Source organism: Elephas maximus, chromosome 10, assembly GCF_024166365.1.
Source record: "Elephas maximus indicus isolate mEleMax1 chromosome 10, mEleMax1 primary haplotype, whole genome shotgun sequence".
Classification (NCBI taxonomy): Eukaryota; Metazoa; Chordata; class Mammalia; order Proboscidea; family Elephantidae; genus Elephas; species Elephas maximus.
In genome coordinates, this window is record NC_064828.1 from 110,774,361 (window position 1) to 110,784,674 (window position 10,314).

General features: G+C 46.2%; 1 protein-coding gene across 4 annotated transcripts in view; it reads right to left on the minus strand.

Moving 5' to 3' along the window:
* Positions 1-10,304, minus strand: part of TECPR2 (tectonin beta-propeller repeat containing 2) — a 127,272-nt gene extending 116,968 nt beyond the window's left edge. For all 4 annotated transcript variants that reach the window (XM_049899641.1, XM_049899640.1, XM_049899639.1 and 1 more), the window contains exon 1: positions 10,221-10,304. The gene's annotated coding sequence lies outside the window, so the exon portion shown is untranslated. The remainder of the gene's footprint in view (positions 1-10,220) is intronic.
* Positions 10,305-10,314: the final 10 nt, after the last annotated feature.

The window sequence follows — 10,314 nt, forward strand, 5'->3', positions numbered from 1 at the left end:
CTAAAACGATAAAGATCAGAGAAGAAAAAATACGGACAACCTTAGGAGCCCTAATACAAGGAACAAACAGAATACAAAACATTACCAAAAGTAACGAAGAGAAACCAGATAACTGGGAACTCCTAAAAATCAAACACCTATGCTCTTCTAAAGACTTCACCAAAAGAGTAAAAAGACCACCTACAGACTGGGAAAGAATTTTCAGCTATGACATCTCAGACCAGCGCCTGATCTCTAAAATCTACATGATTCTGTCAAAACTCAACCACAAAAAGACAAACAACCCAATCAAGAAGTGGGCAAAGGATATGAACACACACTTCACTAAAGAAGATATTCAGGCAGCCAACAGATACATGAGAAAATGCTCTCGATCATTAGCCATTAGAGAAATGCAAATTAAAACTACGATGAGATTCCATCTCACACCAACAAGGCTGGCATTAATCCAAAAAACACAAAATAATAAATGTTGGAGAGGCTGTGGAGAGATTGGAACTCTTATACACTGCTGGTGGGAATGTAAAATGGTACAACCACTTTGGAAATCTATCTGGCGTTATCTTAAACAGTTAGAAATAGAACTACCATACAACCCAGAAATCCCACTCCTCGGAATATACCCTAGAGAAATAAGAGCCTTCACACAAACAGATATATGCACACCCATGTTTACTGCAGCTCTGTTTACAATAGCAAAAAGCTGGAAGCAACCAAGGTGTCCATCAACGGATGAATGGTTAAATAAATTGTGGTATATTCACACAATGGAATACTACGCATCGATAAAGAACAGTGAGGAATCTGTGAAACATTTCATAACATGGAGGAACCTGGAAGGCATTATGCTGAGCAAAATGAGTCAGAGGCAAAAGGACAAATATTGTATAAGACCACTATTATAAGATCTTGAGAAATAGTATAAACTGAGAAGAACACATACTTTTGTGGTCACAAGCGGGGGAGGGAGGGAGGGTGGGAGAGGGTTTTTTACTGATTAATTAGTAGATAAGAACTGCTTTAGGTGAAGGGAAGGACAATACTCAATACATGGAAGGTCAGCTCAACTGGACTGGACCAAAAGCAAAAGAGTTTCTGGGGGATAAAACGAATGCTTCAAAGGTCAGCGGAGCAAGGGCGGGGGTTTGGGGACCATGGTTTAAGGGGACTTCTAAGTCAACTGGCAAAATAATTCTATTATGAAAACATTCTGCATCCCACTTTGAAATGTGGCGTCTGGGGTCTTAAAGGCTAACAAGCGGCCATCTAAGATGCATCAATTGGTCTCAACACACCTGGAGCAAAGGAGAATGAAGAACACCAAGGTCACACGACAACTAAGAGCCCAAGAGACAGAAAGGGCCACAGGAACCAGAGACCTACATCATCCTGAGACCAGAAGATCTAGTTGGTGCCCAGCCACAATCGATGACTGCCCTGACAGGGAGCACAACAGAGAACCCCTGAGGGAGCAGGAGATCAGTGGGTTGCAGACCCCAAATTCGCATAAAAAGACCAGACTTCATGGTCTGACTGAGACTAGAGGAATCCCGGTGGTCATGGTCCCCAAACCTTCTGTTGGCACAGGACAGGAACCACCCCCGAAGACAACTCATCAGACATGAAAGGGACTGGACAGTAGGTAGGTGAGAGATGCTGATGAAGAGTGAGCTAATTATATCAAGTGGTCACTTGAGACTGTGTTGGCATCACCTGTCTGGAGGGGGGATGGGAGGATAGAGAGAGTTGGAAGCTGGCAAAGTTGTCACGAAAGGAGAGACTGGAAGGGCTGACTCATTAGGGGGAGAGCAAGTGGGAGTACGGAGTAAGGTGTATATAAACTTATATGTGACAGTCTGACTTGATTTGTAAACGTTCACTTGAAGCTCAATAAAAGTTAATAAAAAAAAAAATCTGTAAATTTGGCTAGATCATGATTCCCAGTGCTGTATGAATATCTACCATTTTGTCACCTGATGGGATTTCCCTATGTGTTGGAAATCCTATCACTACGATTTGATGAGATGGACTAGCGGCAGTTATATTGATGAGATCTACAAGGTTAAATAGTGTCTTAAGCCAATCTCTTTTGAGATACAAGACAGAGAAGTGAGCACAGAGACATGGGGAGCTCATGCCACCAAGAAAGCAGGGCCCGGTGCAGAGCACATCCTTTGGACCCGAGGTTCCTGCACAGAGAAGCTCATTGACCAGGTGCAGACTGATGACAAAGACCTTCCTCCAGAGCCAACAGAGAGAGAAAGCCTTCCCCTGGAGCAATGCCCTGAATTTGGGCTTGTAGCCTACTAGACTGTCAAAAAATAAATTTGCCTTTGTTAAAGCCATTCACTTATGGTATTTCTGTCATAACAGCACTAGATGACTAAGAAAATGGATAATCCAAAATTTTCTCAACCAAAATGTTTTAATTTTGCCATCACAATAAGCAAAACAGACAAACCTTCGCGTATCAGAATAAATTTCAAGAGGTAAAACTGCTGAATTAACAAAAGAATCAACTGCTGTCAGCATGACCTGCGAATGTCTCCAGCACGTTTTTGAAAAGGCACACAGAGGCCGGTGACTCCCACCAACCAGAGGGGCAGAGCAGCAGGGCTGGGGGCCAGGTGCCCCAGAAAGGCCTCAGGAGGCACATGAGAACACACACAGTCTCCCTATCTGGGGGCCTCGAGGACAGGTCAGCACCAGGCCCACCAGCCCTGGCCCAACAGTCAGATGTGAGGAGCAGGCTGGGCCAACTCCCAGAAAACCTATTCCAGAGGAACGGGCTGAGGAAGGCCTCCAGAGCCACCGCCTGGCTGGCGTAGGAGAGGTTTGGAAAAAATAATTTAGACTCCACGTACATTCCTGCTTTGGCCTCTTGCCTCTCCCTTACCCCATCCTCAAGGAGCCCTGGTGGTACAATGGTTAAGCGCTCAACTGCTAACTGAAAGGTGGCACTTCGATCCCGCCCAGGAACTCCAAGGGAGAAAGACCTGGTGATCTGCTTCTGTAAAGCTTACAGCCAAGGAAACCATATGGGGCAGTCCTACTCTGTCACAGGGGGTCGCTGAGCTGGGATTGACTCCATGGCAACACCTAACAACAACTACCCCACCCTCACACAAGACCACAGGCTCCAACCACCCCCCAACCCCCACCCCCATCATAAAATTAGCCCTCTTGACTGTGGAAAACTGGTGGCGTCGTTAATGACAATGAAGTCAAACAGACTTGGGTTCACTTGAAAATACTTTGCTAAGTGAAATGTCAGTCACAGGAGGACAAATTTTGTAGGATCACACTAACAGGAAGTATCTAGAGTAGGTAAATGCGTAGAGACCAAAGCTCATTAGCAGTTACTAGACAGGGAAGGGAGGGCAACAGGTCATTGCTTAGCGGGCCCTGAGCTTCCGTTAAGGATGATGGAGGAATATGGAGACGGAGAGCTGCGATGGCTGCACATGATGAACGTAACTAATGTCACTGAATTGTATGCGTAAAAAAAGCTGAAATAGCAAATGTTTCGTTACATACAGCTTTACCATAAAAAAACAACAACTACTGATACAGCCACTTGGATGTATGTCAAAAATCCTCTGCTGAGCAAAATAAGCGAGATGAGAATGTACACTGAATGAAGCCATTTATATTAATTTTAGAAACAGGCAAATCTAATCTGACAGAAGTCAGAAGGGATGGTGGAAGGACAGGGGTCTGACTAGAAAGGAGCAGAAGGGTACCTTCTGGGGAGACTGAAGTGTTCTATACTTTGTTTTATGGTGGTAGTCACACAGGTATACATGGCTGAACACTTAATATCTGTGCATTTTATTATATATAAGTTATACTACCCCACTGCTGTCAGGTTGATTCCAACGCATAGCTACCCTAACAGGACAGAGGAGAACTGCTCCATAGAGTTTCCAAAGAGTGCCTGGCAGATTCAAACTGTGGACCTCTTGGTCAGTAGCCATAGCACTTAACCACTATGCCACCAGGGTTTCCATATAAACTATACCTCCATCAAAAAAATAATTTTTTTTTTTTTTTTAAAAAAAGAGACCCAAATCCAAATCCTAACCCAATGGGACCCTGGGAAATGAGTAAGATTGCTCCACAGGGTTTTCAAGGCTGTGACATTTCAGAAACAGATTGCCAGGTCTATCTTCCAAGGAGCCTCTGGGTGGACCTGAACCATCAAACTTTCAGCTAGGAGTTGAGTGCTTAACTGTTTGTACCACAAGGGACACCTGGAGTGGTTTAGGAGGTATTAATGGCTATTATGGGTGGTCAGAGTCCCTGGGACCATCTCCTTGGCACAACCAATGATAATGGCACCAAAAGCAACTTCAAACTTGTGAGGGAGCGCAGAACTCGCCTGCCAGTCTCCAGCAAGGATTAAAAACCATCATCAGTCTGTGCCAGGTAAGAGCCAAATCACAGCTTGAATCACCGTTATTGTTCAAGCTGAAATCCACCATGCTTGATTCCTACCTCCCCCTCACCCCGCAACAGTCCTTCACCCTATTCCATCGACTCTACCTCCAAACCCACCTCAAACCTGGTCCATCCCACCAACCCTATGGTCGCACCCATCTCTCACCCGGACCACTGTGCCAGTCTTCCAGGGATGGTCTCCTGTTTCCACGCCCGCCCGCTAGGACCTATTCTCATACACACCAGTCAGAATGAACTGACTTACCCGAAATCAAAAACTTTTGTGCTTCTCATCAAGGAAGTGAAAAGACAAACCACAGAAAGGGAGAAAATATTTGCTAATCCTACATCTGTAAGGGGTTTGTATCTAGAATACATAAGGAACTCTTACCCATTGCCATCAAGTTGATTCCAACTCATAGCGACCCTACAAGACAGAGTGGAACTGCCCCACAGGATTTTCAAGGCTGTAATCTTTATAGAAGCAGACTACAACATCTCTCTCCCCTGGAGCAGCTGGTGGACTCAAACTGCCAACCTTTTCGGTTAGCAGCCAAGCACTAAACCACTGCATCACTCTTACAACTCAACAACAAAAAAAGTACGAATACCCTCAATTTAAAGTGGACAAAGGTTCTTAACAGATATTTCTCCAAAGAAAATATACAAATGGCCAAGAAACACATGAAAAGATGCTCAATATCATTAGCCATCAGAGAAATACAAATCAAAAGCACAATGACATACAACTTCACACCCACCGGGGTGGCCAGAACCGAAAAGTCAGATAATAGGTGCCCCATACACTGCTAGTAGGAATGTAAAATGGTGCAGCCGCTTTGGAAAACAGTCTAGCAATTCCTCAAAAGGTTAAGCATAGTTAACCATACGAGCCAGCAATTCCACTCCTAAGTACACACTGGAGAGAAATGAAAACATACATCCACGCAAAAACTTGTACACAAATGTTCACAGCAGGATTACTCATAATAACCAAAAAGTAGAAACGGCTCAACGTCCACCAACTGATGAATGGACAAATAAGATGAGGTATGTCCACTCAGTGGATTTATTTGGCAATTAAAAGGAATGAAGAATTCATTCATGTTATGACTTTGGCTGAACCTTGAAAATCTTACGCTAAGTGGAAGAAGCCAGGTAAAAAAAACGACATATTACATAATTCCATTTATATGAAAAATCCAGAAAAGGTAAACCTGTAGAGAAGGTAGATCGGTGGCTGGGTAGGGCTGCAGGGTGGGGCTGGGAGTGCCTGCTAACGGGTGAGAGATCTCTTTTTGGGCTGATGAAAATGGTCCGAAATTAGATTGTGGTGATGGTTGCATAATACTGCGAATATACTGAAAACTATTGGGAACCACTTTAAATGAGGGAATTGTATGGTATGTGAATTATATCTTAATAAAGCTGCTACCAAAAAATTAAAAAACAAACCAAAAAAGAATGTGCTCTTTGAGAGCGAAATCAGACCTTACTACCACCTACCCTAGTCAAGACCCTTTGGTGGCTCCCCAGTGCTTAAAGGATAAAAGCCAAATGCCTTACCTGTGGCTTCCACGGCCCTGTGCTGTCTGACCCCTCCCCTGGCTCCCAGTTGCATCTCTACCCCTCTCCACGTGGCCTCCAAACTCTAGCCGCCACCCCCCGCCTCCTACCTGCTCTTCCCTGCCTCAGGACTGAGAACTCCTTTGCCCAGAATGGGCATCTCCTCAGCCCTAGCGTCCAAAGGCTTTCCTGACCAGATTACTTAAAAGTATTTTACAGTCCTCTCTTTTCTCTATCACACCACCTTACTTATGCCCTTCACAATACTGACCACAATCTCTAATTACTTCCTTTTGTAACTAGTTTAATGACCACTTCTCCCATGAGAATGTAAGCAACACGAAGTCTCTCTTGCTTACCAATGTAACACCAAAGCCAAACAGGCTAAGAATTGGCTATAAACAAACAACAAAACCCAAACCCACTGCTGTCCAGTCGATCCCGACTCATAGCGACCGTACAGGACAGAGTAGAACTGCCCCATAGGGTTTCCACAGCTATAATCCTTACAGGTGCAAACTGACCCATTTTTCTCCCGTGAAGCGGCTGGTGGGTTTGAACTGCCGAAACTTCAGTTAGCAGCCAAGCGCTTAACCACTGCACCACCAAGGTTCCTTTATGTAACTTCCAGTATCTATCAAAATCTTTGGCACAGGGTAGATGCTCAGTAAATGTTTGTTGAATGAATACTTATACAAAATCATATTCCTAATCCACTCTTTAAATTCAATAATGCTTCTCTGGTCACAGATATTTCAGATTTTAAAAGAAAAAAAAAACCACACAGCTCCATGCCATTTCTTCTTCAAGTCACAATGCTCCTCCCCATTAGTGCCATCAATCCCATAAACCTGGAAGCCACCAGCTGGCCTTTATTGCTGACTGATAGCACCCAAGTGCCACCTTGATGGGCAGTTTTTCAAAATGGGAGATAGGACTAATGGAGAGTCTAAATCATCCACTTAGCAGTAGAAAGATCAGGTGTTGCCAGAGAGCTGTGACAGCACTAATGGTTTAAGGATTCTCTCCTCCATGCCTGTGTTGTTTTTAAAGTCTGCCTTACAACATCTATTAATTCTTTTAAGTGTTAAAATCTTACAGCCGAACACAGGATGAAGCGTTGTCGCTGTTCTGCCCCCATCCATGCTGGCCAGCCAGGGCTCCCAGGCTAAGGCCTAACTCAAGCACCAAAGTTATACATTCTGACTACTGGTCTCTGTCTCACTTCTCTCAGGCCACTCTTTAATCCACACACTCTAGGCTCCAGGCACAAGGAGCCCTGACCACACCATGACACTTCCGTTCCCTCTAAAAAACCAACCAAAACCAAGCTGTCGAGTCAATTCTGAAGCATAGCTGCCCTAGAGGACAGAGTAGAACTGGGATTTCCAAGGCTATAATCTTAATGGAAGCAGGCTGCCACATCTTTCTCCTGTGGAGCGGCTGGTGGGTTCTAGCAGCCGAGCACTTAACCAATGCACCACAAGGGCTTTTTCTGTTCCCCCTACACACCCTTTAAGACCCAGCTCTCCTCTACCAGGGAGTCTTTGAAGACAGCCTCAGATACTTAGAACTCTATGGGGGCGGTATTTCACAGCACCGTCATCTTCTGTTTTCTCTCCTTGAATGGACTCTTTGTAGTCTCTGCCTGTCCTTCTAGTGTACACTCTGTGCTGCTTGGAAAGACCAGTATAGAGTGGTACAATCAACATTCAAAACGCATTTGTTACAATAATCTCTCTCTCTCTCAAAACACTGTGCCAGACCGGCCCAAGTATGATCGCCCTAAATATAAGACCACTCTCCCTAAACTATATTCATCCATTATGCAAAAATCACTGCACTCTTATGTCCAGGTCCAAATAATACAGGAGTCCCCTCTTATCTGCAGGGGATATGCTCCAAGACCTCCCCCTGCCCCGTGGCTGCCTGAAACCATGGAGAGTACTGAACCGTATGGATACTGTTTTGTCCTATGCATACATACCTACCATAAAGTTGAATTTATAAACTGGTACAGTAAGGGATTAACAACAATTACTAATAATAAACACAACAATTATAACAACATACTGTAATAAAAGTTATGTAAATAACAGAGCGATTACACAAGATTTCATCATGCTCCATATTCATTTATCATTTTTGGACCATGGCTGACCACAGGTAATGGAAGTGCAGATAAGGGGGGACTAGAGTACACTCATTTTAAACTAAACACACATGGTGAACAATAGCTTACTTATACCTCAGCAGTTCACAAAGCTCATCAACTACTCCCTCCTGATTCTACCAAGCTCCCAGATGTTGTCATTTTATCTAGAAATCGCTCCATGCTCGACACCAAAGCTTGTCATTATGTGTATACCTGTTTCCTGATGGGTTCTTTACCTTTCCAAGTTCAATCAACTGTTCTGCCCCATGCCTGTTTCCTTCCTCTTTTCCAGTAGACATTCTGTACAAATCGCTTCCACGGTAGTGGCTAACATGAGAGAAGACTCTCCTCAAACTTGAAGGGTGACTTCTCAAAGGGAAAACTGAAAACACACACAGTAGGAGCCACCCTTCTTCTGTTGAAGGGCAATGAGGCTAACTTAAGCCCAATAAAAACTACTTCCTAGGTGGTACTAGCAATTAAGCACTTGACTACTAACAAAAGGCTGGTGGTCTGAACACACCTAGAAGCACCATAGACAGGCTGGTGATCTGTTTCTGAAAGGTCATAGCTTTGAAAACCCTATAAAGCAGTTCTACTTTGCACACATGGGGTCACCATGAATCGGAATCGACTAGACGGCAACAAGTCATTCCTTCAGAGGAAAACTATTCCTTATGCCATTTTCTCCACCTCCTGTTTCCAATTCAGTTCTGAAAACTCAAACAGAGCATCCCCTATGCCCACACCTGCTGGTTCTCTGGTTTGAAAGGGCAAAGGCCAGACTGTGAGCTCCCTGAAGGCAGGGACTGGGTCTGTCTGGTCTACCACAGCATCCCTAGAGCCTAGCACACTACGGACCCCAAATAACTACCTGCTGAACGAAAAAACGTGGGACATATATTGGGTTACGCAAGGTTAGGGACTTATCAAAGTACATGGTGGCTGCCTGTGAGGAAGTACAAAAAGACCTGCCGCTTAAAAGGCCTGGAGCAAGTCACTGGTGGCCACGGGAAACTACAGGGACTTTATTCCCAGATTCTGCCCATGCCTGGGATCTGGGTTTGGGGATTTCCTATAACTTCTTTTCTTAAGGTTTGCAAGGCCTTGGCTGCAAAGAGGCAGTCAACCCCGAGAATAACTGATCTCTCTGATAGGTGGAGCAAGGGTGCACCCAGGTTGGTATCCCACATCGTGCCAACAAATGGATCAGAATCAACAAAATAAAATCCCTGCGTTTCAGTGAGAAAGACTAAAGAGCACTGAAGAGAAATGGGAGTAAAAGGAGAAACTAGTAAGTCAGGAGAGAAATGAAGAAGAGGCTGGAGGAATGAGAAAAAGAACCCAATACAGCAAAACCCAAAAATAAAAGTGTCGGCAATATTACTGATATTACCGCACCTAAGCACCTGTGCTAAGCACCTTCCACGCCCTGACTCAACTCTATCACCAAGCCAGGGATGGAAACAATTATCACCTCCATTCTACTGAGAATGAAAATGGAGCTCAGTGGCCCAGGCCGAAATGTAGGGCCAAGGTGGGAGTCATCCACGTATCCATTCAACGAACAGTTACTGAGCGCCTACTGGGTACGCGCCAAGGCCTGGTGCCGCGCTGGTGGGCAGATGCAGGGCCAGGGGGCTGGGAACGGGCAGAGGCAACATCCGCCAAAGGACTAAAGTGCTTGCAGCCCGGCAGCCCGGGGCCAGGGTGGGGCAGATGGGGCGGGCCGGCGCGGGCGTGGGAGGGGCGAGGGGAGACGGGGCGCGCAAGGCGGCGGGCCTGAGAATGATGTCGGGGGACCCAGGCAGCCGAGGATGCCAGCTCCCCCCGGTGACCGCCGGCTCCGAGTCAGGCGGCGAGCTCGGCGCTCCCATGTGTTGTCCCATTTGGCCGTCCGGCCACCCCGCGGGTGGACCGGGGAAATGGGTGCAGGGGCAGTGGAGACCCTGAGGAGCCGAACAAGGGAAGGGTGGTCCGAGGCGCCGGCGGAGCGTGGCGCGGCCGAGGAAGGGGCGCGGGGCCGGGCGTGGGGGCGCCCGCGGCATAGCGGACTCACCTCCCAGGGCGGCCCCTCCGGACTCGTCGGCCCGGCCGGGCCCGAGGAGGCAAGGACGGACTCGGGGCCGCGGGGCCTGCCGGGAGCCTGTTCC